General features: G+C 40.8%; 1 protein-coding gene across 9 annotated transcripts in view; it reads left to right on the forward strand.

The window, feature by feature from the left end:
- DAG1 (dystroglycan 1) overlaps positions 1-27,405 on the forward strand; it is an 88,331-nt gene that overhangs the window by 22,022 nt on the left and 38,904 nt on the right. The window contains exon 1 of one of the 9 annotated variants that reach the window (XM_081320786.1): positions 7,409-7,581. The exons of 7 other annotated variants lie outside the window; for them this stretch is intronic. The gene's annotated coding sequence lies outside the window, so the exon portion shown is untranslated. Of the gene's footprint in view, positions 1-7,408; positions 7,582-20,061; positions 21,126-27,405 lie in introns of those variants that run through there. One more of the 9 variants, XM_081320784.1, reaches the window with a different exon arrangement.

A 27,405-nucleotide genomic window follows, 5' to 3' on the forward strand; every position in this document is an offset into this window, starting at 1 on the left:
ATCTCTTATCTGTAAACACAAAGCTTTGTTATTTAGTCCTGATAGCAAAAGTCCATTAAGAGTTACCTTAATCAAGTAAACCAACTTTATTCTTTCCTTTTACTTTTAACAATCGTGATCTTTAAACCCTTCAAACAATGTGCTAGACATTGATTTCTTTTTAATTTTTTCTTTGTACCGTCTCACAAAATTCTTCAAAGCTTTAAGATCTCTTTTGTAAATCCAGTATAGGAAAGTATCCTGGATCATTTTTTTGTTTGTTATTTGTATGTGCCCCTTTTTATTATTTATTTATTTATTAGATTTTATATGCATTAATTTGTATAAGTAATTCAAGGTGGTGAACATACCTAACACTGCCTTTTCCTCCTCTTTTCCTTACAATAACAACCTTCTTGGGGGGGAGGATTGAGAGGGAGTAACTGGTCCATGGTCAGCCAACTTGTTCTCATGCCTAAGGCAAGACTACAACAGTCTCTTGGATTCTAGGCCAACACCTTAACCACTACACCAAACTGGCCCTTTAATTTGTATATCCAGTGTATCATCTTTTTTCATACCATTCTTGTAGTCTGTCATTTTTAAATCCATTTTATTGTCTAGTAAAACATGTTCCTATTCCATAACATATTTCAAACACATTCTGTCTATAACGGCAGAAACTTTTTATTTTTTATTTATTTATTTATTTATTTATTTATTTTTTAATTCCATTTATATCCCGCCCTTCTCCGAAGACTCAGGGCGGCTTACAAGCTTAGCAGTAGCCTTCATTCTATGTATATGCCTGCTTATTAGGGCTTTCACACACACCCCAAAAGTCAGCTTAATTGCCCCCAACAATCTGGGTCCTCATTTTACCTACCTCGGAAGGATGGAAGGCTGAGTCAACCTTGAGCCTGGTGGGATGCGAACCTGCACTAATTGCAGGCAGCTGGTGTTACTTAAGGAGGCATTAGCCCACTGCTCCACCAAGGCTCTAAATATCTTCTGAGTCCATTGTTCACAAATATCCTTTAGTACACTCAATGTTAATGTATTTTGCTGTCTTGTGGTCTCCTTGCAAGAAACTGTTGTCTGGAGTATTTGGGGGCAATTCCAAGACCTTGTATAGAGAGGAATTACAAAGATCTGGTCTATTTGCTGGCTCTTCATTCTGTTGGCGGTTGTTGGCTCTGATTCCGGTGCAGCTGCTTTCAGTTTGCCATTTCTTCCTCAGATGTCGTCTCTGTATAAACTGTAGCCCTTTGCAATCCAGCCAAAGAACCATCAAGACAACTTCCACCAACACTGAAAGCCACTAGACTATAAAACGAGAGCAAATCTCATTCCCTAAAACCACAATGATGTTACCTACTTCAAGTAATGAAATGTCTGCAAGAAAAAAACCAAGCTCGGAGAGTACCAAAGACCTCTCCTTTCAACCCTGAGCTACAAATATTTTCCTTAGCCACTACACCAAACTGGCTGATGTTGCTCACTCCAAATTACTGTGACCTCACTTAGTGGTGTTAGGTGTATTAACAAAGGAAGTGGATCAGAACTGCGTGTGCCACCATAAATCAATCTTCTTCAAGTTGTGCTTCAGGTCTTCCTAAAGCACTGTCTAGGAATTCTGAGAATTGCTCAGCCAGTATAACTGGGAGACATCTGGGGCAGGTTGCCAAAACCCAGTTAGTAGTGGTACTAGAAAATAGTACCAGCTGCAGCTTCCAGATTCTTTTCAAGGTTAACCTGTGTTGAGGACATTGCAACAATCCACTCAGGAAATGACTTAAGCCATGAGTGACCATGAGCAAATCCTTTAGAAGGGGTGCAACTGGTGTACAAAATGAAAATGCAAAAATTTCCGCAGCTGCCAATGCCTTCTTGAACAGGAGCTCTGGATCTGGGAGGGCCTCCAAGTTTTTTCTTGTTTGTGGTAGTACAGTCCCATCCAGAACAATTGTGGGCTAGAATTTTCCCTTCCCCAACACCAACTAGAAAGGATCTTGGAAGAAAAGGGAATGTTGTCGTAATGCTGTGCCCTGCAGAAGGACATCATGTTGGATGGTATTGAAAGCTGCTGAGAGGTCAGGGAGACCAAAGATGAACCTGGGAGACCCATTTTCATTCCCTTTGAACTATGGAGCTTGCTAGATTATTTTCTGCCAGTCATTTTCTCAGCTCAGCCTACAAACCTACTGAGTTGCTGTGGAAATAAAAGGATGTTTTCCCATACCAAACTCTCAAAAGAAAAGATGGGATGTAATGGCAGTAATAAATAAAATAATAAATATCCAGGAAAGCTAATAAGCTGTGTTCCTGACATCCAGTTCTCAGCATAGCTCATGTTATAGTTTTCAAAATACTCTGCTTATTTTTCTTCAGAAGCCTAGTTGAAATGGGCCTAGTTGATCAATATATATTTTTTAATGGTTCTGGAATTGTGAAATTGTGGATCACCACTGTGGGATCCTTGCTTAGTTGAAAAATTATAAATTATAATTGCCAAATTGTCACAAGACTTTTTTTAGTTATGGGGATGCATATCTCCATCTCTGTCTCATCTCTCTAGCTCTAGCTCTATTCCTTTATCTAAAAATGTCTGTTCTATCTATCTTAGTTATGGCATCATCTTGATTTTAATCCATGTCATTATTTTAGAAGGAAAAAGGAATAAATACATGAGTTTCCCTTCTATTAATAGGTTGCAGTACTTGGCTCCTTTTTGTGTGAGTTCAGAAGATAAGCACATTTGACCGTAGTAACTAGTATGTACTATTGCTGTAGGCCTTGAGAAACCTCAGAATCTTTGAGAAACTGAAAAACACACACAATAAGGCAGTGACAAACTGCTTCATAACACTGCAAGATAACTGATTGGCTTGTTTATGTTTATTGTTGGCTTGAAGGGTTAAGCTCAACTCAAGGGCATCCTTATTTTTATTTTTAATCTGTGGATTCCTTGTATGTATTCAGCTCAGCAGCTGATGATTCTGGAACACCCCTTCACAATGCATAGCTCAATTTCCCTATGTTGGATGCCCGCCAAATATGTTGATCAACTCCCAGAATTCTTGATAATGATCACCAGACAATAATGGAAGTCCTCAGGTTCTAATAAAGAAATCTGGAAATCTCCATTGGCTGGGATCAGAATTTGGTTCTTGTCCAGGATTCCCAGTGTTCTAAGAAAAATCCTTATGTGAGCTGAAATTCTTTCCAGTGACAGTATCCCCTTACTCCATAAGACATGTCTTTTTATTGGAGAATATACAGCAGACATGTCAAACACAAGGCCCGGGGGCCGGATCCGGCCCGCAAAGTGGTTTCATGCGGCCTGCGAAACCATCCTGGAAATAGTGAGGGAACGGCCCCCACTGCCTTGGCCCTGGCCCAGAGACCCTCCTTCTGCCAGAGACCCTCAGATCTCTCCCACTCCTGCCCGGGTCCCCATAGGCACCCTTGATGCGAACGATGTAGAGCTGGCCACGCCCACCCAGTAGGCCATACACGCACTAGCCACGCCCATCCAGTAGGCCATACGCACTCTAGCCACGCCCATCCAGTAGGCCACACCCACCCTGGCCACACCCACCCGGCCCCTTGAGGGCAACCGCAATGCTGATGTGGCCCTCAATGAAATTGAGTTTGACACCCCTGATATACAGTATCTGTGAGATAATGTGGGGTTTTTCTTTTTCTGTATTTCATAATTTTTCCATATACTCAATTTTAAACCCAAGAATCAAATTAAATGCTGAAAAGGAATCACCTGTATTTAAGTGGAATGGTAGTACTTTTTGAATTAATTTTCTTTATTACCAATTTATTTTTAAAATCCTTCTAGGTGCATCACATTGCATCACTCAGTGCATTGTTAAAGATTAAAAATTGATGTAGCCTTCAGTCTAACAAATTTATTTTTGATTGATGGTTTATATAGTTAATGCAGTTAATTTCAAAATGCCAGAAGAGGTTTGTTTGTTCATAAACCATCTTCTACTGTTAAGTATACATCTTTGTGTGCCCCCAGAAATATGTATGGCTCCTGTTTTAGATGTCACTTTGTTCTCAGGCCTGGGAATTAGTATGTTAGTACTAACACCTGGTGTGATAGTCAGAGCTGAAGAAGCTTCTTGGATGAGAAGTGAAGCATCTTCAATGAAAAAACAAGAAAGTCCAGTTGCCTCGTGAAAAAGGACCTTTGGGATAACTGTGACCTGGGTGACTGAGAATCTGCATAGAGAGTTAGCTTCATCATTTTCTATTATTTTGTCTATTTTGTGGTTCCGCCAGCTAGCTGTTCCTTGCAGACAAATGGTATTTGCAGGCATCCCAATGCACTGTTGTTGCTACTTTGTCATGCCATTATTTGTAGTCAGTCGGTGTTTTCTTCTTGTAGCAACTAACTAAGTGGTCCATGTTTCTTCAGTTTCTTTATAGAAGTGGCATTTTCTGTCTCTTGCTGTCTTCTCAATTCTCGCTTTGTATGCATTTTTTTCTTAAGGCTTGGTCTTGTGCAGCCATGATTAGTCCCTCTCTCTTTCTTCAACTTTGCTTAGCCTTTTCCAGACGTTGTTATCTACTTTGCCCGCTAGTTTTGTTTATGTACTGGTCGTGTAATACTTTGTATTGCTATTGCCATCTATTTTATTCTTCATTTAGTCTTATAGACCAGTTTGATCTCTTTGGTATTCAGTAAGGCTAAGGGAAAGCCAAATCTAGACAGCACACTAAAAAGCAGAGACATCACCCTGTCAACAAAAGTGCGTATAGTCAAGGCTATGGTCTTCCCAGTTGCAATGTATGGCAGTGAAAGTTGGACCATAAGAAAGGCTGAGCGCCAAAGAATTGAGGCCTTTGAACTATGGTGCTGGAGAAGACTCCTGCGAGTCCCTTGGACTTCAAGGCGATCAAACCGGTCAGTCCTAGAGGAGATCAACCCCGACTGCTCTTTAGAAGAACAGATCCTGAAGTTGAAGCTCAAATACTTTGACCACCTAATGAGAAGGAAGGACTCACTGGAGAAGAGCCTAATTCTGGGAAAGATTGAGGGCAAGAGAAGAAGGGGACGACAGAGAATGAGGTGGCTGGATGGAGTCACTGAAGCTGAAGGCGTGAGCTTAAATGGACTCCAGAAGATGGTAGAGGACAGGAAGGCCTGGAGGAACATTGTCCATGGGGTCGTGATGGGTCGGACACGACTTCACAGCTAACAACAACAACAAGGCTAAGGGCATATTCTTCACTGTCCTTCAGATAACCAACCTTTCAGTGCCCCTTTTTTCTTCTTCAACTGGCTGGTGGGCAAAATCCCATGCCCAGTTGTGCTCCTCAATAAATAGTGTCTGTCAACCTTGCTGCAAGTTGGGTATGCATCAGCCCTATTTTTCTTCTTGCATCTGTCCATCATTCTGCTGCTACTGCTCAAATTACAGACAACCAGCCTTTCAGAAGCAGCATTCATTATGAAAGTTCCCCTAATTTATTATCTTGAAATATTCCTTCTCTAATACCGTACCTCTATCACTTGTAAAAGTAGGCATGAATAGAATTTGATGCTTTCAGACCTAAGGATCTTCTTAGAGCAGGGGTCGGCAACCTGAAAAAGCAAAAGAGTCACTGGGAACCGGTTCCATCACACATAAAAAAAGTGGGAGCCGCGTGCGTGTGTCCATGCACGCGCATGCGCAAAATGGTTTTTTCTTGCGTGTGCGCAGACGCGCGCGCAGTTGCCACTTTATGTGTGATGGAACCGGTTGCGCGGCGGCGACGGCCCATTTGCAGAGCCGACATTAATCTGGCACCCAGTCAAACGGTCACCTCCTTATTGTGATGCCATCTTTCAACCACCCGCATAAAATTTTCTGGCAAAGCTTCCGTAATCTTAGAAATACAGGGAGAAAGAAAAGCAACACAGAGCGTGAGCCTTTTGTTTTTTCTTTACGAGAAAAGATCCTGTTGTTAAAGTGCTCTTTTCCCCACGACATAAAAGCCCAAACCTTACAAACTGGCAGCCCTCCTCCATTGCATCAGCTCTCCACACAGCCTAGTATTGTGCTGATTTAATTTAAAAAGTCCCGGAGAGTTCCGAGGAACTTGCTCCCCAACTTCGACGTTTTCCCATTTCGACAAAATGGCAGAACCCCACCCCTCTTCTTGGTGCCATTCGATGCTTTAATAACTACGAGAAAGGCAGAAATTTAGCACGATCAGCCCTCAGGCAGCGCTGGCTGCCCCAGTATTTCTGCCTCCCACGCAGCAGAAAGAGCACAAGGGGTGAGACTGGGTGGAGGGGGGTGGCAGAGATACGACAAACCCTTGAAAGAAGCCCGATTCCCTTTTCCTTACCCGCCGCGATCGCGATCGCGGCCTCGGTCACCGAAGCCTTGCATTCTCCCAAGCAGAAAAAGGGGACCTCTGTGCACGACTACGTGAAGGGTAGCGCTGAGAGGCCCAGCCGCGCCTACTCTGAACTTTCCTGCTGCTTTGTGGCTATAAAAAGAACTCCCGGGACTTAATTTTCCCAGCTAAACAGCCGACGGGTTTGGTTTTTCTGGAGCCTCTGAGAGCCGAGTCGCGTCAGGAACTGCTTGGCGCTTGTTAAAAAGCAAACCAGCCTTTCTTCTCCGGCCTCTTAAACGCAATGAAATACGGAAGTGCAAGTCCATAGCATTTCCGTTGCCATCGCTTAGTTCAGCGCCACATTTTGAGTGGAAAAATTGCCCAGTTTCCTTAGAAACTGGCAAGTTATGTGTGCTCTGCAATATGTAGAGTTTAGTAACGGGCCATGGCAACTTTCCATTCGGAGAGGTGCGCGCGCAGCTTTCCAAAGGTTTGGAGAGCTGTGCGCGCACCTCCACCCATTCGGAGAGGTGCGCGCGCGGCGCCACCCGTTTACAGACCTGCTGCCGCAGCCCGTTTACAGAGCTACCGCCTTCCTCTGAAGGCGGCAGCTCTGCAAACGGGCCACAGCAGCTTTCCCAACGAGCGGCACCACTGCCCATTCAGGCAGAGGTGTGCGCGCACCTCTCCAAAGGTTTGGAGAGGTGCGCACGCACCTTGAGCGGCGCCACTGCCCGTTCGAAGAAGTGCACGCGCACCTCCGCCCGTTCGAAGAGGTGCGCGCGCACCACCGCCCGTTCGAAGAGGTGCGCGCACACCGGGCGACGGAGCCGCAGGAGACAGCTCAAAGAGCCGCATGCGGCTCCGGGGCCGCGGGTTGCCGACCTGTGTCTTAGCGCATGAATTCCATCATATTTCTAAATGTATCCTCTTTATGGACTGTAAAATATTGCATTTGTTTTTATTTGTGTTTTTATTAACTGAAATAAAGTTTTCAGCTTAGGAATGTCAGAAATGCTAGAGTCAGGTATAAGAAGAAATATCAAATAACTATTCACATTGTTATTGTATGAAACGGGTACATAGTGGGAAAAATACACCTATGATGGTCTAGCTCACATGTGTCAAAGTCGCCACATCACATGATGTATTGCAACGTATTGCCGGCCCATGGGCTGGTAGTTTGACACCCCTGGTCTAGCTGATAGTTTTTGAAGTCTTCAAATATAAGTATGTGACTCAAACTAAATGGTAAGTACCGTAAGTTTCGCAACCTACCCTTTCATTTAATTTTTAAGTTTCTATCAAGTTTCACATTCTTCTTTGAAACCTTATTGTTGTAGATCATTCTACATGGTAAATAAATTTGTATTCCATAATACGTGACTTGAAATTGATAAGCTGTTTACTCAAATATACATGCAAAGAAAGCTATATAGGCACTATCCAAATTCTGGAAATACTAATTTCCAACATAATCATTGTATTCAGAAAGTCATATCTGCTAAATTCATGAGGTATATTTTTCACATTGTATATTATATTAGGATCAGTATGCTAAGAAGGATATCATTGGTAATGAGCCATGTGTGCCTTTTCCACCTCACCCCTGTATGTGTAATATAATTTTGCATTTTTATACGTGGTGTGGTCCATTTTTGTTTGTAATTAAGAATGTTCTTACTCTAAAGCCAGGAAGTACAGTTTTTACTTGAATCTTAAATTGCTTCTCCAAATAATGTACCTTAACAGTCAAAATTAATAATAATAATAATAATAATAATAATAATAATAATAATAATAATAATAATAATAATAATAATAATAGAAGGAGAAGAAGTAGTAGTAGTTGGAAGGGACCTTGGAGGTCTTCTAGTCCAACCCCCTGCTCAGGCAGGAAACCCTATACCATTTCAGACAAATGGCTGTCCAGTCTCTTCTTAAAAACTTCCAGTGTTGGAGCATTCACCACTTCTGGAAGCAGGTTGTTCCACTGGTTAATTGTTCTGTCAGGAAGTTTCTCCTTAGTTCTAGGTTGCTTCTCTCCTTGGTTAGTTTCCCTCTTCTTTGTGGCAGCACCTGAGATATTGGAACACTGCTATCATGTACCCCCTCGCCCTTCTCTTCATTAAACTAGAGTCTAGACATACCCAATTCCAGCAACCGTTACTTATATGTTTTAGCCTCCAGACCTTTGTTGCTCTTCTCTGTTGCTCTTCTCATCTTTGATTCACTTTCAGTACAGTAAACTAGATTATTTTTTTCACATTGTACTTCCTGGAGAAAGGATTGTCTTCACATAAATATTGTAGGTCTATTCATAGTATCTGAATTAGCTGTTCTTCCTAATGGAGAGCATATTCTTCCAAAAAAGGAAAACTACTTGATGCTAGAAGTACACTATCATGTGAGAATTTATTCAGAGCTTATCAAAATATAGCCATATAACTAGCTAGCTAATCTACTTAGTGAAAAGTTTAGCATATGCATATGTTTGTTTGAGATGATTCTTCAAATACTGGTGTAATTAAGAGTTTACTTAGAGGGATACTATCTCACATGCATTATTAAAGCGGAGACTTGACGTGAATGAAATGGTTGCTTGTAATTCAGAGCATATATGAGCTTGCTGCCGTATGAGAACATTCCTGTTCAAACTTCCAAAGTATATTTCTTCCAAGGCCCATATGAAAACTGTAGCTAATCCCATGCATAAATCAGGCAGGTGATCTGTGTACATTTGAATGCCTAGGAAAGAAGTGCAGAGAAAGAGCAAGAACGATTGCAGAGAAGACAGTAATAGTAATAGAGTTGGAAGGGACCTTGGAGGTCATCTAATCCAACCCCCTGCTCTCTCAGGAGACCTATACTATTTATGATAGATGGCTGTCCAGTCTCTTCTTAAAAGCCTCCAGTGCTGGCACACCACAATTTCCAAAGGCAAGACTAACAAAGATGATAAGGGATCAGGAGACTAACCTTAGTATGATGAACAGCTAAGGGAATTAGGTATGTTTAGCCTAAGGAAGAGAAGGTTTAAGGGTGACATGACATCTGTCTTCCAATCCAATACACATAAAGAGTTGTCATAGACAACAGGGGATTGATTTGTTCTCCAAAGCTCCTGAGGACAGGCCAAGAAGCAGTGAGTGGAAACTCAGCAGAAGGAGATCCAAACTGAAATTATGGAGAAATTTGCTTTGCAGGGTTGTGGGTGCTCCATCTCTGGAGGTATTTAAGAAAAGATTGGACAGCCATTTATCTGGGACTCTCCTGCCTTGGCAGGGGATAGGACTAGAAGACCTCCAAGGTCCCTTCCGGCTCTGATTCTCTGATTCTAAGATGGAGAAAGAAGATACACAACACTAGAGAGGCTGGTTGGATGCTAGGTGGCAGCAGTGGGGAAAGACGTACAAGGAAAGTGGGGAAAGAGGAGTGGAATGTGCTGTAAAGATCAGCCAGTAGGCTAGTATACAACTGTGGAGGGTTGTGAAGGGATGAGATGCGCCAGCTTTGCCTCATTTGTTCTTCTCTTGATTTTCTTTGGTCAAAACATGCTGCTTCAGTTGGGCCATTGCCTGTCCAGAATAAAGTGCATTCTTCATTTTATGAATACTCCTACATCAGGTGTTATGGCTGTAAATGTTTCACTAAAAATGATGGGACTTGATATAGCATATCTATCAAATTTTAAAATTTAGAGAATTTGGGATCTCTGTAGAAATAAAGCAAGACTATTCATGCTTCTGCAACATGTAGTGAAAATCTTGTGCTTTCATTTTCTTTATTTATATAACTGCCCATCTCACAAAATGTGACTGGGTGGTGTGCAAATATAATAATATTTTAAAAACCATAAAGCACATAAACATAAGTTAACAAGTGATATTACTGAATAAAGTAAAAATTCAGTATTGTTGAATGCTTTCTATAGTTAAATCCATTGTGAACAACATTTTAAAACCTTTCTCCGAAACATCTGGAGAGTACGTCTGGCTTTTTAGCAACTATTCCTCTCTGTAAAAGGTGTTGTTGTTGTTAGCTGCGAAGTCGTGTCCGACCCATCGCGACCCTATGGACAACATTCCTCCAGGCCTTCCTGTCTTCTACCATCTTCTGGAGTCCATTTAAGCTCACGCCTACTGCTTCAGTGACTCCATCCAGCCACCTCATTCTCTGTCGTCCCCTTCTTCTATTGCCCTCGATCTTTCCCAGCATTAGGCTCTTCTCCAGTGAGTCCTTCCTTCTCATTAGGTGGCCAAAGTATTTGAGTTTTAGCTTCAGGATCTGGCCTTCTAAAGAGCAGTCAGGATTGATCTCCTCTAGGACTGACCGGTTTGATCGCCTTGCAGTCCAAGGGACTCGCAGGAGTCTTCTCCAGCACCATAGTTCAAAGGCCTCAATTCTTTGGCGCTCAGCCTTTCTTATGGTCCAACTTTCACTGCCATACATTGCAACTGGGAAGACCATAGCCTTGACTATACGCACTTTTGTTGACAGGGTGATGTCTCTGCTTTTTAGTGTGCTGTCTAGATTTGCCATGGCTTTCCTCCCCAGGAGCAAGCGTCTTTTAATTTCTTGGCTACAGTCCCCATCTGCAGTGATCTTGGAGCCCAGGAAAACAAAATCTGTCACTACCTCCATTTCTTCCCCATCTATTTGCCAGGAATTGAGAGGGCCAGTTGCCATGATCTTGGTTTTCTTAATGTTAAGTTTCAACCCAACTTTTGCACTCTCCTTCTTCACCCGCAACAAGAGGCTCTTTAGTTCTTCTTCACTTTCTGCCATTAGAGTGGTATCATCTGCGTATCTTAGGTTGTTGATATTTCTTCCGGCAATCTTAATTCCAACTTTTGATTCATCTAGCCCTGCCTTTCTCATGATGTGCTCTGCATATAAGTTAAATAGGCAGGGCGACAGTATACAGCCTTGCCGGACTCCTTTCCCAATTTTGAACCAATCAGTGGTTCCGTGTCCAGTTCTCACTGTTGCTTCTTGATCCGCATATAGGTTTCTCAGGAGACAAATAAGATGGTCTGGTACTCCCATCTCTTTAAGAACTTGCCACAGTTTGTTATGATCCACACAATCAAAGGCTTTAGCATAGTCAATGAAGCAGAAGTAGATGTTTTTCTGGAACTCCCTAGCTTTCTCCATGATCCAGCGTATGTTGGCAATTTGATATCTAGTTCCTCTGCCTCTTCGAAATCCTGCCTGTACTTCTGGTAGTTCTCGATCCACATACTGCTGAAGTCTAGCTTGTAGGATTTTAAGCATGACTTTGCTAGCATGAGAAATGAGTGCAATGGTGCGGTAGTTTGAACATTCTTTGGCACTGCCTTTCTTTGGAATTGGAATGTAAACTGATCTTTTCCAATCCTGTGGCCACTGTTGAGTTTTCCAAATTTGCTGGCAAATTGAGTGTAGCACTTTTACTGCACTGTCTTTTAAGATTTTGAATAGCTCAGCTGGAATACTGTCACCTCCACTAGCTTTGTTGTTGCTCAGCTTTTCTAAGGCCCACTTCACCTCACATTCTAGGATGTCTGGCTCGAGGTCAGTGACCACATCATTGTGATTATCTGGGACGTTAAGCTCATTCTTGTATAGTTCTTCTGTGTAATTTTGCCACCTCTTCTTAATCTCTTCTGCCTCTGTTAGGTCCCTGCCATTTTGGTCCTTTATCATGCCCATTTTTGCATTAAACGTTCCCTTCATCTCTCCAATTTTCTTGAAAAGATCTCTGGTCCTCCCTATTCTATTGTTTTCTTCTATTTCTTTGCACTGTTCATTTAAGAAGGCATTCTTATCTCTTCTAGCTATTCTCTGGAATTCTGCATTCAATTGGGCATATCTATGTTTTTCTCCCTTGCCTTTCGCTTCCCTCCTTTCCTCAGCTATTTGCAAAGCTTCCTCAGACAGCCATTTTGCTTTCTTGCATTTCTTTTTCTTTGGGATAGTTTTGGTTGCTACCTGTTGTACAATGTCGCGAACCTCTGTCCATAGTTCTTCAGGCACTTTGTCTATCAGATCTAATTCCTTAAATCTATTTGTCACCTCTACTGTATATTCAACAGGGATATGATTTAATTCATACCTGACTGGCCTAGTGCTTTTCCCTACTTTCTTCAGTTTAAGCCTAAACTTTGCAAGGAGAAGCTCATGGTCTGAGCCACAGTCAGCTCCTGGTCTTGTTTTTACCGACTGTATAGAGCTTCTCCATCTTTGGCTGCAGAGCATATAGTCAATCTGATTTCTGTGTTGACCGTCTGGTGATGTCCATGTGTAGAGCCGTCTCTTGGGTTGTTGGAAAAGAGTGTTTGCTATGACCATCGTATTCTCTTGACAAAATTCTATCAGCCTGTGCCCTGCTTCATTTTGTACTCCAAGGCCAAACTTGCCTGTTATTCCAGTTATCTTTTGGCTTCCTACTTTAGCATTCCAATCCCCCATGATGATAAGGACATCATTTTTTGGTGTTACTTCTATAAGGTGCTGTAGGGCTTCATAGAACCGGTCAATTTCATCCTCTTCAGCACTGGTGGTTGGGGCATAGACTTGGACTACTGTGATATTGAATGGTTTGCCTTGGATTCGAACTGAGATCATTCTGTCATTTTGAGGATTGTATCCCAGTATTGATTTTCCTACTCTTTTATTGACTATGAAGGCTACTCCATTTCTTCTGAGGGATTCTTGCCCGCAGTAGTATACCTGATGGTCATCTGAATTAAATTCACCCATTCCTGTCCATTTTAGTTCGCTGATACCTAAGATGTCGATGTTCAGTCTTGTCATCTCTTGTTTGACCACGTCCAGCTTTCCTTGATTCATGGATCTTACATTCCAGGTTCCTATGGAGAAAAAATCTTTACAGCATCGGACTTTCCTTTCACCACCAGACATATCCACAGCTGAGCGTCCTTTCGGCTTTGGCCCAGTCGCTTCATTCTTTCTGGCGCTACTAGTACTAGCCCTCTGCTCTTCCCCAGTAGCATATTGGACGCCTTCCGACCTGAGGGGCTCATCTTCCAGCGTCATATCGTTTTGCCTTTTGGTACTGTCCATAGGGTTTTCATGGCAAAGATACTGGAGTGGGTTGCCATTTCCTTCTCCAGTGGATCACGTTTTGTCAGAACTCTCAGCTATGACCTGTCCGTCTTGGGTGGCCCTGCACGGCATAGCTCATAGCTTCATTGAATTACGCAAGCCCCTTCGCCACGACAAGGCAGTAATCCATGAAGGGGCTGTAAAAGGTAGTAAGGATTAATGTGTACTTGTGGTCCCATAAACATGTTATATATTGTCTCTAATCTGATAAAAAATTAAAACACACTTTATATGGCACATTCAAACTTCAAGGAGCAAACTTCAAATCATTTAATATGCATTAATTTTTATAGGAATCCAGTAAAGTAGTGTTGAAAAATCCTGTGACTCTCCAAGGTTACATACTGGATTCTGTACCAGTTACAGTGTTGTCTGAGGTAAATAGAAGACCACAGCTTTGATGTGGGAAATTAGTGTGATCTTTCATATTTGATGCAAGAAGAGAGCAGTTTGCTCATGGCAGAAATAAGATTTGGTTGGGCCAGGGACTTCCCAGTACATAGCATAGTGTAGCCACTGTGCTATATTAGTTCTAGCCTTGTAAAAATATGTTTTCATATAAAACAGTTTATAACAGTCATTTTTGTTAGGAGTTTTTCCTCTGAGGGGGGAAAAAGACTCCTTATCAAGGATCACAGGAGAGGTTTCTGGGGTATGCATGGAATGTAAGCACCAGGTGGGGACAGGCAGATGTGCTTATCAGTCGCAACACATTTAATAGAGGTTTATTTCTTTGAATCTCTCCTATAACTTGTGCCACAGCTTTATGTATCTGTTTTCACTGACACAGATTCTGATATGGTAACTTTATTACACAGTTCATCGCAGGTAGATTTTGTTCCTGATTCAGCTTTCAAGGTCCAGTTGTTCACTACCTTATTATAACCTAAATGTGCTCTTGAAGTGATTACTACTGATTAAAGAATACTCAAGGAAAATAAGAAGATAGAAGAACATTACAGAATCTTTCATGTTCTATACCCAGTAGACATCTTAATTTGCATCTAGATGGTCTCATCAGTATGTTTACTGAAAAGCAAAAAGTAGCTGATAGTGGAAGTAGGTTATGGGAAAGGTTCTTTTAGGGAGTGGAAGAGTAATGGAATTTAGCCGTGAAGCAAGTTTTCAATACGTCGAAAATACTGTAAAATGTTCATTCTGTGCTTTTAATGTTTTGCCAGGTTATCACTGTGTTAAGCTAGTTTCTTCTGCAAAATATTAGATGTTTATAGACCAAAGCTGTGAAATAGATTTTTCAGGGAGAAGCATATACTTTTAGAGCACCAAAATGATAATATTCAAAGGAGACAAAAATAATCAGTATAATGGAAGACTGAGGAATATTAATATAAATTTTCAGTTTGGGTGCTAAATCAAAGGACAAATTCTTTTCTATTGCTAATTAGTGGACTTTGTATAACAGATACTAGGGCAGACAGTATAATCATTACATTTCTTTGTCAGCTTCAAGCAGATTTAGGATATATGCTATTAAAATCTGAATGATTATCGTGATGAAAATTGTTTTGATCCAGCAAAGTAATTAGAAGCTACAGATGTGACACTCAGCAGAATCCAAGTATTTTAAAACACTTGAATATAAAACAACTTAAAAGTTATTCTTCAGGGGTATTGCAGTTCTAGCAATTCTTAAAGGTAGGCCATGTAATTGCTCAAGGTTATCAATTGATAGTTTCCTGTAAGTGAAGAAGCCTTTTGATACTCTCATTATGTGTTCTGTGTTGACCCCATACTGAGATAAATAATGTAATAGCTCTCATTCCATCACCTCAGAGTAGCACAGTGCATTTAAGAATCTATCATAAAAGTCTTCTGCAATTATTATCACTCTGCTGTCTGAATTGTTTCCATGCCAGTGTCCATTCCCTTTGCTTTGCCACAGGGATTCTCCTAAGTAGTATGAAATGTGGATTAACAGATTGTGAGATAGTGGAATGTGGGGAAAAATTACAATCTTATGTCTGAATAGACCACATTTAGTAGACTTTGCCTAATGCGACACTGTATACAGTTAAAAAGAAAGATGCAATAATCTGAAAATAAATCTTGTTGCCTAAAATAGTGTAGATATGATATTTAAGCTCATTACAGACTAGGGAAGGATAACTAAAACTATTCTCAAGGTGTGTGTGGGGGGGAGAGATCTAGTTCCCGTTTTCAGTCTAACATCAATACCTGGGAAGATCCTGAAAAAGATAATCAAAAAATAGATCTGTGGACAACTAGAAGCAAGCAGAACAGGTTTGTTAAAAACAGATCATGACAAACCAATCTTATTTCATTCTTTGATAAAGTGACTAAATTAGTAGACCCGTGAAATGCTGTGCACGTAGTATACTTAGATTTCAGTAACACATTTGACAAAGTAGACCACAACCTACTTCTTGGTAAGCTAGAAAAAGGTGGAATAGACATCACACCAGATGGATTTGTAGCTGGCTAACAAACTGTACTCAACATGTAGTCAGTGGTACTGCACATGGAGAGAAGTAAGCAGTGGGGTACCACAAGGCTCCGTCGTGGGCCCAGCACTCTTCAATATCTTTATAAATGACTTAGATGAGAAAATAGAAGGGGAACCCATCAAATTTGCAGATGACACTAAACTGGCAGGAATAGCCAACACCCCAGAAGACAAGCTCAAGATACAAAAAGATATTGACAAACTTGAACAATGGGCCCTATCCAACAAAGTGAATTTTAATGTGGAGAAAAGCAGTTTTACATTTAGGCAAAAAAAAATCAAAGGTATAAATACAGATTAAGTGAGACCTGTCTCAAAAACAGTAACTGTCAGAGGGACCTTGGAGTCCTAGTGCACAATCACTTGACTATGAGCCAGCAGTGTGCAGCAGCAGCCAAAAAAGCTAATGCAAGCCTGGGTTGCATAAACAGAGGTATAGAATCAAGTTCACACGAAGTATTAATACCACTTTATAAAACCCTAGTAAGGCTACACCTGGAATACTGCAACCAATTTTGGTCACCACACTACAAAAAAGATGTTGAGACTTTGGAAAAAATTCAGAGAAGAGAAATTAATATGATCAAAGACCTGGACACTAAAACATACAAAGAACGGCTGCAGGACTTGGGTTTGGCTAGTTTAATGAAGAGAAAGACTAGGGTTGACATGATAGCAGTATTCCAGTAAATTTGAGGCGCTGCCACAAAGAAGATGGGGTCAAATTATTCTCCAAAGCACCAGAGGGCAGGACAAAAAACTGGTTGGAAACTGATCAAAGAGAGAAGCAACCTGGAATTAAGGAGAAACTTCCTTAACAGTAAGGACAATTAATCAGTGGAGCAGCTTGCCTTCAGAAATCAGGGCGCTCCATCATTGGAGGTTTTTAAGAAGAGACTGGACTGTTACTTATGTGAAATGGTATAGGTTCTCTTGCTTGAGAGGGGACTGGACTAGAAGACCTCCAAGTCCCTTCCAGCTCTATTCTAATCTAGTGCAGATGAAAAATGAAATAAATGTAATCAAGAGCTATATCTAAAATGTTAGATCAGAAAGATTAAGAAAACACCATTAATCAGTTTTGTACATCAACTTATGTCTTCATTTATATGTTACTTTCTTACATTTACTATTTAAGGATATACTATAAGGTGTTGGGATATCTATTAGCAGCTAATAAAAAATGTGCAAGATTGAAGCCTATAGGGAAAGAGTGTTTGAGAATGAGAATCTTTCCTCAAGAGGTTAGTTGAGATGGAGGATTAATACATGGAGAAGGAGGAACAGCTACCAATTGTCAATTCTTTTTCTACTGTGGGAAGTCAGCCCCCCAGAGAAGGAAATATTAAAAGGGCAGGAAAAAAATATATTTCCTCAAAACCATCTTAAAGAGGCAGGAAAGCATGCCCAGTTTTTCTTGATAGCCCCAGGTCTACCTCCCCCAAGCAGAAACCAGTTCTGTACAAATGCAGATGTAAATGCAGAAAGGTTGCAGGCCCCCAGCTTGGAGATTAAGAAGACAAAGACACCTAAAATCTACATACCCCAGCTCCAGGGCAGCAGGACATGACCTTTGGACATAATAGGAGTAACCCATCACCATCAGAATACCAGAAGGGCAAACCCAGACTCAGCTCAGAATACATGACACAGGAAATAGTCTCAAACAGGAACAGGAAATCACTCCAAACAAAAGGCTCAAGAGGGTATAAAAACCCACTCCCTACATGTGCTCAGCCCTTTTCCTTTTTCTGCCAGACATCTTCCTGTCTGGTTCTCCTCTCCAATAAACTACAGCCTTCTTCCCAAAGCAGTTGCCATGTTTATTCCTAGCTTGGATGTACCGTGATGAAGACCTTTCTTTCAGCAGTACTTTCCAAAGTATTTGAAAGCCTGTTATGAAGTTTAAATGTTAAAAATGTATATCCATTTCCATTAAATTCCATTTATCTGGAAGACTAGCATGCCTGTTTCAGACTTCCAAGGAAATTAAATTTCAAAAAAGGATTCTGGGTGATTCTGGGTGGTTTAATATAGAACATAGGAAATGGACAGTAAATAATTTGAAGAGTTAAAATGCCCATTTGGTTTAATATAGTGGAACTCTCTAAAACTCTCTGCTGAATTTCAAATAATGTGCAACCATATATGAGGTTTAGTTGGAAGACAGTATTCCATGATGAAGCTGCTAGTTTGCTATGGCTAGTTTGGGTGTGTGTGTGTGTGTGTGTGTGTGTGTGTGTGTGTGTGTGTGTGTGTGTGCTGTTTTGGTGTAAGGTTTTTTTGGTAATTCTATCCTTGCTATTATGCTGCATGGGAAAAATTAAGTGTATCAGCTACACAGAACTTACAGAATTTACAATCTATTCTTCAAGTATGTCAGTGAACAATTTTATGCAAACAAAATGCCTGCCTCATGATTCATTGTAGATAATACAGATACACAATATGTGCTAAGTGCATGAATGCCTCCAAAATTAGTTGAGTTACATTTGAGATTTAGGCTATTTAATGTCTACATTAATATAAAATATAAAGTTGGTGCTGGCAACATTTTCCCTCAGAAATATTGCACAAGTAGACTTTCCCCTTTAAATTTCAATGATAAGAGAAGCCTCTGCCCCCTGAAAGAGCTTTAAGCAGCATTTAACTTTGTGTTTATATGTACTAAGACTTCCCAAGGCCACCCAGTGAGCTTTCTGCTAAGCAAAGTGTTTGGGTTTTTTGTATGAAATACAATCTCTGTAACTATGTACTAGCTCTAATTAACCTGAACTACTGGTGTTACTAGATCTAGGCATGTCCCTTATAAAAGAAATAAAGTTGAGGGATGGTTCAGTTTTTATTCTCAAGCTTTGATCTATCATGCATCATTGCATTATGATTTCCCTTTTCAGTTGTGGCATAGAAATGTAAGTATTTATCCTTCCTCCCTGTGTGCCTAGCCTAGGGAGTGGACAGTAACTAGATCTCCTACACTGTAGGCTTAGGCTTTTTCATCTACAGAGACATCAAAGTATCTAAAGTAATTTTGTTGTAGAAATTTGCATCACACTTAACCAGAGAGCATCCCTCCCAACACTTCCCCCCCCTTTATTGATTATAGGAAACTGTATGCATCTGCATTTTAAAAGATTTTTTTTCTCTTTCTCTTTCTCCTTCAGCATTTTCTTTAACTCTTCACATTTGAACAAAGCCTTTGATGAAGTAATGGTGCCTGCACAGCTACAAATTGGGGATCAACAGAATGTGCTGGGGAACCTTTACCTTTACCTTTTTGTCACAATACATAGCTCAATTTCTCCATAATACCATGATTAAAATAAGTTATTCATGTTCTGAATTAATGCCTAGATACAGTGATGGGATAGATGAGGGCCAATAAACTCAGATTGAATCCTGACAAGGCTTCATTGTTGAATGTTAAGCAAATATGAGAACTGGGAGTCTGCTTGTTCTCAGCAATGATGCATTCTCAGAAGGAACAAGCATGGAATTTGGTGGAGCGTCCCTCAACACACATACTGGATGTTTAAATTATTTTGTGACCAGGAGAGCTCCTTATAACCAGCCTAGGTTTAGATTATTTTGTGACCAGGGGAACCCCTTATAACCAGACTGGGTTTGATTGTTCATATACTGGTCACCTTATATTTAGTGCTTATGACTGGTCATTTAATGACCATCTGAAGTTACGATTGGTCTCAGAAAGGGTAAAACACTTCCAGCCACATGCTGGACCCCAGTCACATAATCACAGTCTGGGTGCTTGGCAACCTGTTCACATATGACTGGTTGCCAAGCACCCCACAATCATGCATTCTCCATTTGCAGTTTTCTCTGCCAATTTCTCCAGAAAGTCAATGGGGAAGCCAGTAGGGAAGGTTGCAAGCTGCTGATGCCTACTGAGAGGGCTCTCTCTCTGGGAGTTGGTTGAAAGAGCTTCTTACTCAGGGGATATGAACTCCTCCAGTGGAATGGAAAAATGGAGCTCAGATCCCAAAAATCCGAGTTCTGTCCCTGTAGCCCGCTGGAGCAGTTCCATTCTGGACAGAGAGGTGATCCAAACCTTTTTGACAGGGTAGAGAAACTGAACTCATATCCTGAAAATCTATTTTTGAAGCCCACCAGAACATTTTCCTTCCATGCACAGAGAAGAGCAGAACTTTGCAGGCAGTTCTTTTGCCCCATCTGCTTAATAACCTGGGAGATGATGATGATGATGATAGAGTTGTTCTACTGATTAATTGTTCTGTCAGGAAATTCCTCCTTAGTTCTTGACAGCTGCAACCAGGAATGCCAGAATTATGATCATTGAACAAAGCAATCATGTGGGCACCTCACTTAACAACCATTTTGCTAACAACCAAGATTCTAGTCCCAATTGTGGTCCTAAGTTGAGGACTATATGTATTGCATTGTGCTCTTTGAGGCTACTTTATTCTAGTTCCAAAAGCTTCAACTAGTGTAAAATGCTGCAGCTATTTTTCTAATATATTTACTACATCTCTATTGAAATATCTACACTGGTGACAGATTGTTACTGAAGAGGGTTCAAGGTTTGGCATATGATATATAAAGCCCTGAACAATTTGGGACTAGGATAGTTGATTGATTGCCTTTTCTGTTAAAGATAGTTGCTGAGATCAGGATCACCAGGGGAAGTCTATTGCATGTGTCTATCACTGCAGTGCAATCTTCTGCACCTTTTCTATACATTTTCTAAACATTTTCCTCTAAAATCGAAAAAGGAATCTACCATTATATCCTTTAGGTGCTGGCTGCAGACCTGTCTCGTCATCAGGACATTCATTCTATGGACAATAGAGAATTTTTTTTTTCAAATTTGCCTTCTTCTCATTTTTACACTGTCTCTGTACATGTATAATACAGTACAGCATTTTATATTGCTATAGTGAATGCGAAGAAATCCTATCTTAAGGGATTCAGGCAGGAAAGAGTTATAAAAAACCTTAAATTTCATACAATATGTTAATCGAATCCATCCTATCAGTCTATATAGAGCAGAGATCATCAAGGCCCAGAAAAATGGAAATCTAATCAGTAGATTTTCAGATTTTTCCCCCCTATTAAATGGACTTTTAAAAAGAAAATGAGCCAGATCCATTTTGCCTTTGTTACATGCTTTTCTCTCACAGGAAGACAAAGTATCATCAGTTCATGGCTGATTCCAAGCTAGGTAAGGAACACTTCAATTTTCACAGGAGTCTGGGATTGAGGTGCAACAACTATAGAGCAATCTATGAACTAGCTAGCTGAAGCTAGATGTGAGCAGAAATCTTAATATAAGCAGTGTTGTTAGAAATCTGGTCCTTCAGGTTTTTTTGCAATATTTATTTGGTAGATTTATAGCACCGTCTACCTCAACTACATAAGTCTGAGAGGATAACAATATTGAAAATAATAAACATACAAAAAAACCTATTGAGAGTAAAGAACAGGCAAAGACTATGGGCAATAGAGAGAAATCATGGAATAGTAGAAATTGCACAATAAAGTTAAAATTCATTGGATGTAACCATAGTGTTTAAATCTGTCTACCATGAAATTGCATCCCAATGATAGTTAAGGAAAATATTAATTCTTCCAAAACAGTGTGCAAAGCATGGTTTGGACTGAATAGAAAATATATTCTCTTGCCCTGAAAGGTAATAGGATTTTCATGCAATAAAAGCTGGAGTGAGGGCAAATAGTAAAATTTGTTAAGTAATTTTATTTTAATTTCCCCAACACTAAATTATTAAGAATATATAGAACTGGAATATATAGAACCAGTGGTAAAAAGTTTAGAATTGTTAATTAAGACTGAGGTGAAATATTAAGTGACTTTGAATTCTGGGTTCTTGTGGGGAGAAATCATTACCTTCTTCTCTTTTGCTTAGTTACATACGTGAAAATAAGATTAGTTAAACTAATATTTGCATCGTACCTTAATCCCGAAACATTCCAGGGAATCACTATGAACAGCTTCCAATTTACAGAACTTTGGTATGAAGATTTTGATTTTTTTTCTTAATGAGTATTGAGGGAAAATAGTTTAGATTAAAGAGAAATTTGGAATAAAAAGAGTGATCTGTACAAAAAGCTTACAGCACAATAAGCTTTTATAATATAGTTGCCATTACTGAAACATGGTGAGATGAAACTCATGACTGGAATGCACTGATGGAAGAATACAAGCTATTCAAAAGAAAAAGACCTGACAAAAGAGGCTGAGTTGCATTATATATAAAAGATTACTATATCAATGATGGAGAATATTTGTAGCTCAGGGTTAGAATGAGATGTCCTTGGTGTTCTCTGAGCTTGCTTGTTGATGATGTTACCTAGTTAGGAAAAAAAGAAGACAAGCAAGCTCCAAAAGCACCAAGGACCCCTTGGATCACTATATCTCTGCATAAATCCACAAAACCAAGGATGAAAACCTAGAATCCAAATGGGTCATTATAACAGGAAAAAAGAATGATATTGCTATACTACAGACCACACAACCAAGCAGAAGAAATAGATGAACTTTTTGCTAAACAAGTAATGAATGTATGTATACTACAGTGGTAATGGGAGCCTTTAACTACCCTGATATCAACTGGGAGACAAACTCTGCAGCAAGTGGGGAGATCAAACAGATTCCTAACCAACCTAGCTAATGTGGAGAAAAGAAAGGTTTTACACTTAGACAAGAAAAACCAAAGGTACAGGTACAGATTAGGCAAAATCTGGCTTAAAAACAGCAACTGTGAGAGGGACCCTGGAGTCCTAGCGCAGGGCTTTTCAACCAGTGGTACGCGTACCACCTGTGGTACTTTGCCACGTGGCAAATGGTATGCGACTGCTAGCCAAGTGTAGCAGGGGATGGGAATGAGCCGAAGGGAGACAAGCCTGAGGGAGAGGCAGCTGCAGCTGCAGGACTGTCTGGGCTCAGCAGAAGCCCCAGGAGCCAGCAGAGCTCCAGCTGATTGGCTGCAGCTGATTGGTGCTTCGGGAAGCAGTGGGGAGCTGGAGGTGAACTGAAGAAAAGGGGGGAGCAGAGGAGAGGCTATAAAAGGAGGTGGTTTGGGCAGGAAAGGGAAAAAAGAACAGGGAAAGAGAAGGAGAAGTCAGCCGGCAGGGAAGAAATAGGGACGGAGAAGCAACAACTGTTGTTGGAAGAAAAGGTCCCCTGGTTCGTTTACTCCAGCTAGGAGAATGCAAACAGTGCTGATGAAATGAAAAGCCGGCATGTCGGAAAGGAGGTGGGTTTATTTAGTTCTGGATCAGCTGGCAGCTTGATTGGGTTACCATAAGGATTTTTGTACAGATTTTACAGCGTTTTGTAATTCAGAGACTCCTTTGTGTGCTTTGGTTATTGGAATATTTTAGTCTGTATTTTAGGCTAGCAGTATGAGCCAGCAGTGTGCTGCAGCTGCCAAAAAAGCCAACGCAGTGCTAGGCTGCATTAACAGAGGGATAGAATCAAGATCACGTGAAGTGTTAATACCACTTTACAATGCATTGGTAAGGCAACACTTGCAATACTGCATCCAGTTTTGGTCACCACGATGTAAAAAAGATGTTGAGACTCTAGAAAGAACACAGAGAAGAGCAACAAAGATGATTAGGGGACTGGAGGCTAAAACTTAAAAGGAACGGTTGCTGGAATTGGGTATGTCTAGTTTAATGAAGAGAAGGATGAGGGGAAGGACATGATAGCAGTGTTCCAATATCTCGGGCTGCCACAAAGAAGAGGGAGTCAAGCTATTATTCTCCAAAGCGCCTGAAGGCAGGACAAGAAGTAATGGAAACTAATCAAGGAGAGAAGCAACCTAGAACTAAGGAGAAACTTCCTCGCAGAACAGTTAACCAGTGGAACAACCTGCCTCCAGAAGTGGTGAATGCTCCAACACTGGAAGTTTTTAAGAAGAGACTGGTCAGCTATCTGTCTGAAATGGTATAGGGTTTCCTGCCTGAGCGGGGGGTTGGACTAGATGACGTCCAAGTCCCTTCCAAATTTGTTGTTATTATCATTATTATTATTCCAAAGTGTTGACTTCCGTAGGTCTAATCCCTTTAAACAAATGTAATTAGTTTTACCCCCTTATCTTGAGTCTGTCTATGGTTTTTAGAAAGTTTTCTTTGAAGGTAAACAGATTTAATTTTAAAGCTAAAGCTTCTCGCAATTTGGTGGAGCCTTTCAGTCTTGGATTGCAACATTGTGACATGTGACACCCCTGAGGCAGCTGAAAGAACAAACCCCCCCCACACACACACAGAGTTTATGTGTTTTTTGTGAGCCTTTCTTGCTTTGCACTTGATTCCTGTGTCTTTAAGGGTACAGGGAAGGGATTGGGGAGGGGTGCATTCTTATTACACTGTGGAAGGAGAGCTAAGAAGGGCCGACCAGCTAACTCAGGGGTCTACAAACTTAGCAACTTTAAGACTTGTGGACTTCAACTCCTAGAATTCCTCATCCAGCCATGATGGCTGAGGAATTCTGGGAGTTGAAGTCCACAAGTCTTAAAAGTGCCAGGTTTGAAGACCCCTGAGCTAGCTGGTAGTGGTGCATATTAATAAACATGGATAAATTCATCATACATTTGTCAGTGCAAAGGGAAAGTGATTCAGCAAAGGAACAGCCACCAAAGAAATTAAAACTGGTAATTTTTTACTTTTTTCCTACAGTTTGTAATATTACTGTAGAATAAAATACAAAAATACAAAAGCAAATAGTAGGACACAGTAGCGAGGAAAAAGATAGGGAAAGTGAGGGGGAGAAGAGAAAAAGAACAGACTTCCTCTGTTGCAGTAGAAGGAAGCATTAACATTGAAACTCAACTTTTTTACTTTTCCATAATATAAACTAGCCATTTCTATAACAACAAATAAATCTAAGCAGTAAAACCCCAAATCCCCCCCTTATTTTTTAGTCATCAAGTTTTTGACACCTTGTTAAGCATTGGTGGTACTCAAATATTGTCATGTCCTAAAAGTGGTACAATCTGTGATAAGGTTGAAAAGACCTAGTGAACTACCACTTAAATATAAAACAGCAGTGTGTGGCAGCAGCCAAAAAAGCTAATAGAATCCTTGATTGTATAAACAGAGGCATAGAATCAAGTTCACACAAAGTATTATACCGCTTTATAAAACCCTAGTAAGACCACACCTGGAATACCGCAACCAATTTTGGTCACCACACTACAAAAAAGTTGTTGAGACTTTAGAAAAAAAATCAGAGAGGAGCAACTAAAATGATCAAAGGCCTAGACCAGACGTGTCAAACACAAGGCCCGGGGGCCGGATCCGTCCCGCAAAGTGGTTTCATGCGGCCCCCGAAGCCATCCTGGAAACACTGCCTTGACCAGAGACCCTCCTTCTGCCAGAGACCCTCAGATCTGTCCCACTCCTGCCCAGGCCCCCATAGGCACCCTTGATGCGAACGTTGTAGAGCTGGCCATGCCCACCCAGTAGGCCATACGCACTCTAGCCACGCCCACCCAGTAGGCCACACCCACCCTGGCCATACCCACCCAGCCCCTTGAGGGCAACCACAAAGCTGATGCGGCCCTCAATGAAATTGAGTTTGACACCCCTGGCCTAGACACTAAAACATACGAAGAACGGCTGCAGGACTTGGGTTTGGCTAGTTTAATGAAGAGAAAGACTAGGGTTGACATGATAGCAGTATTCCAGTAAATTTGAGGGGCTGCCACAAAGAAGATGGGGTCAAATTATTCTCCAAAGCACCAGAGCGCAGGACAAAAAACAATGGTTGGAAACTGATCAAAGACAGAAGTAACCTGGAATTAAGGAGAAACTTCCTAACAGTAAGGACAATTAACCAGTGGAACAGCTTGCCTTCAGAAATCAGGGCGCTCCATCACTGGAGGTTTTTAAGAAGAGACTGGACAATCACTTGTCAGAAATGGTCTAGGGTTTCCTGCTTGAGCAGGGCGCTGGACTAGAAGACCTCCAAGTCCCTTCCAGCTCTATTCTGATCGCAATGTTCTGTATACTTTCTCTAATTTGTTTTCCAATATTTTTCTGTCTTTAATATGGTGAGCTGTGAATTATCTTGATCAAAGCGCGTGTTGAAGGGCAGTGAAAATAGATGGGAACTTGTCAGATACATAGATTTTGTTCTCTATAGTATAGCATTGTTTCAGTACATTTTAATTTTAAAAAGTGCCTCTTTTTAAAACCTTGCTTAATAAGCTATCCATACATTTCTGTATAGTGTTTTTATACTTTTTTAGTTAACTCACTTTCTCTTTTCCTGATCTGTTATGTCTTGTCACAATTTTGATTCCTTCTTGGTTGGATGACTTCAATACTTTCACATCTCGTATTTCTTGGAAGTTTATCGCCATGATCAAACTTTCTGACTCCCAGTTTGTCCTTTCCAAATACAGCAGTTTTTTTCCACCAATCGGTCCACTTTGCAGATCTTTTTTTTTTAAATCCTGCTTGCTTCTTCTGGGCTTTAGTTGCAGTGTCTTCCCCCAACTGTATCTGAATTCACAGTGACTAGCGGAAATGCCAAATGCAAAAAAATGATACTTCACTGAACTTTGCAGACAGCTTGCAAAATGATAGAAATATGCTTTGTACATGTATATTACAGTAGTAGTCAAACAAATGCATTTTTATTATTGTTTAGTTACAGTGGGACAAAAAAGTATTTAGTCAGCCACCAATTGTGCAAGTTCTCCCACTTAAAATGATGAGAGAGGCCTGTAATTTTCATCATAGGTATACCTCACCTATGACAGACAAAATGGGGGGAAAGAATCCAGGAAATCACATTGTAGGATTTCTAACGAATTTATTTGCAAATTATGGTGGAAAATAAATATTTGGTCAATAACAAAAGTTCATCTCAATACTTTGTTATATACCCTTTGTTGGCAATGACAGAGGTCAAACATTTTCTGTAAGTCTTCACAAGGTTTGCACACACTGTTGCTGGTATTTTGGCCCATTCCTCCAAGCAGATCTCTAGAGCAGTGATGTTTTGGGGCTGTCACTGGGCAACACGGACTTTCAACTCCCTCCAAAGGTTTTCTATGGGGTTGAGATCTGGAGACTGGCTAGGCCACTCCAGGACCTTGAAATGCTTCTTACGAAGCCACTCCTTCGTTGCCCGGGCGGTGTGTTTGGGATCATTGTCATGCTGAAAGACCCAGCCACGTTTCATCTTCAATGCCCTTGCTGATGGAAGGAGGTTTTCACTCAAAATCTCACGATACATGGCCCCATTCATTCTTTCCTTTACACGGATCACTCGTCCTGGTCCCTTTGCAGAAAAACAGCCCCAAAGCATGATGTTTCCACCCCCATGCTTCACAGTAGGTATGGTGTTCTTTGGATGCAACTCAGCATTCCTTTTCCTCCAAACACGACGAGTTGAGTTTTTACCAAAAAGTTCTACTTGGTTTCATCTGACCATATGACATTCTCCCAATCCTGTTCTGGATCATCCA

The sequence above is a fragment of the Vipera berus genome (assembly GCF_964194415.1).
Source record: "Vipera berus genome assembly, chromosome: 2".
NCBI classification, from domain to species: domain Eukaryota; kingdom Metazoa; phylum Chordata; class Lepidosauria; order Squamata; family Viperidae; genus Vipera; species Vipera berus.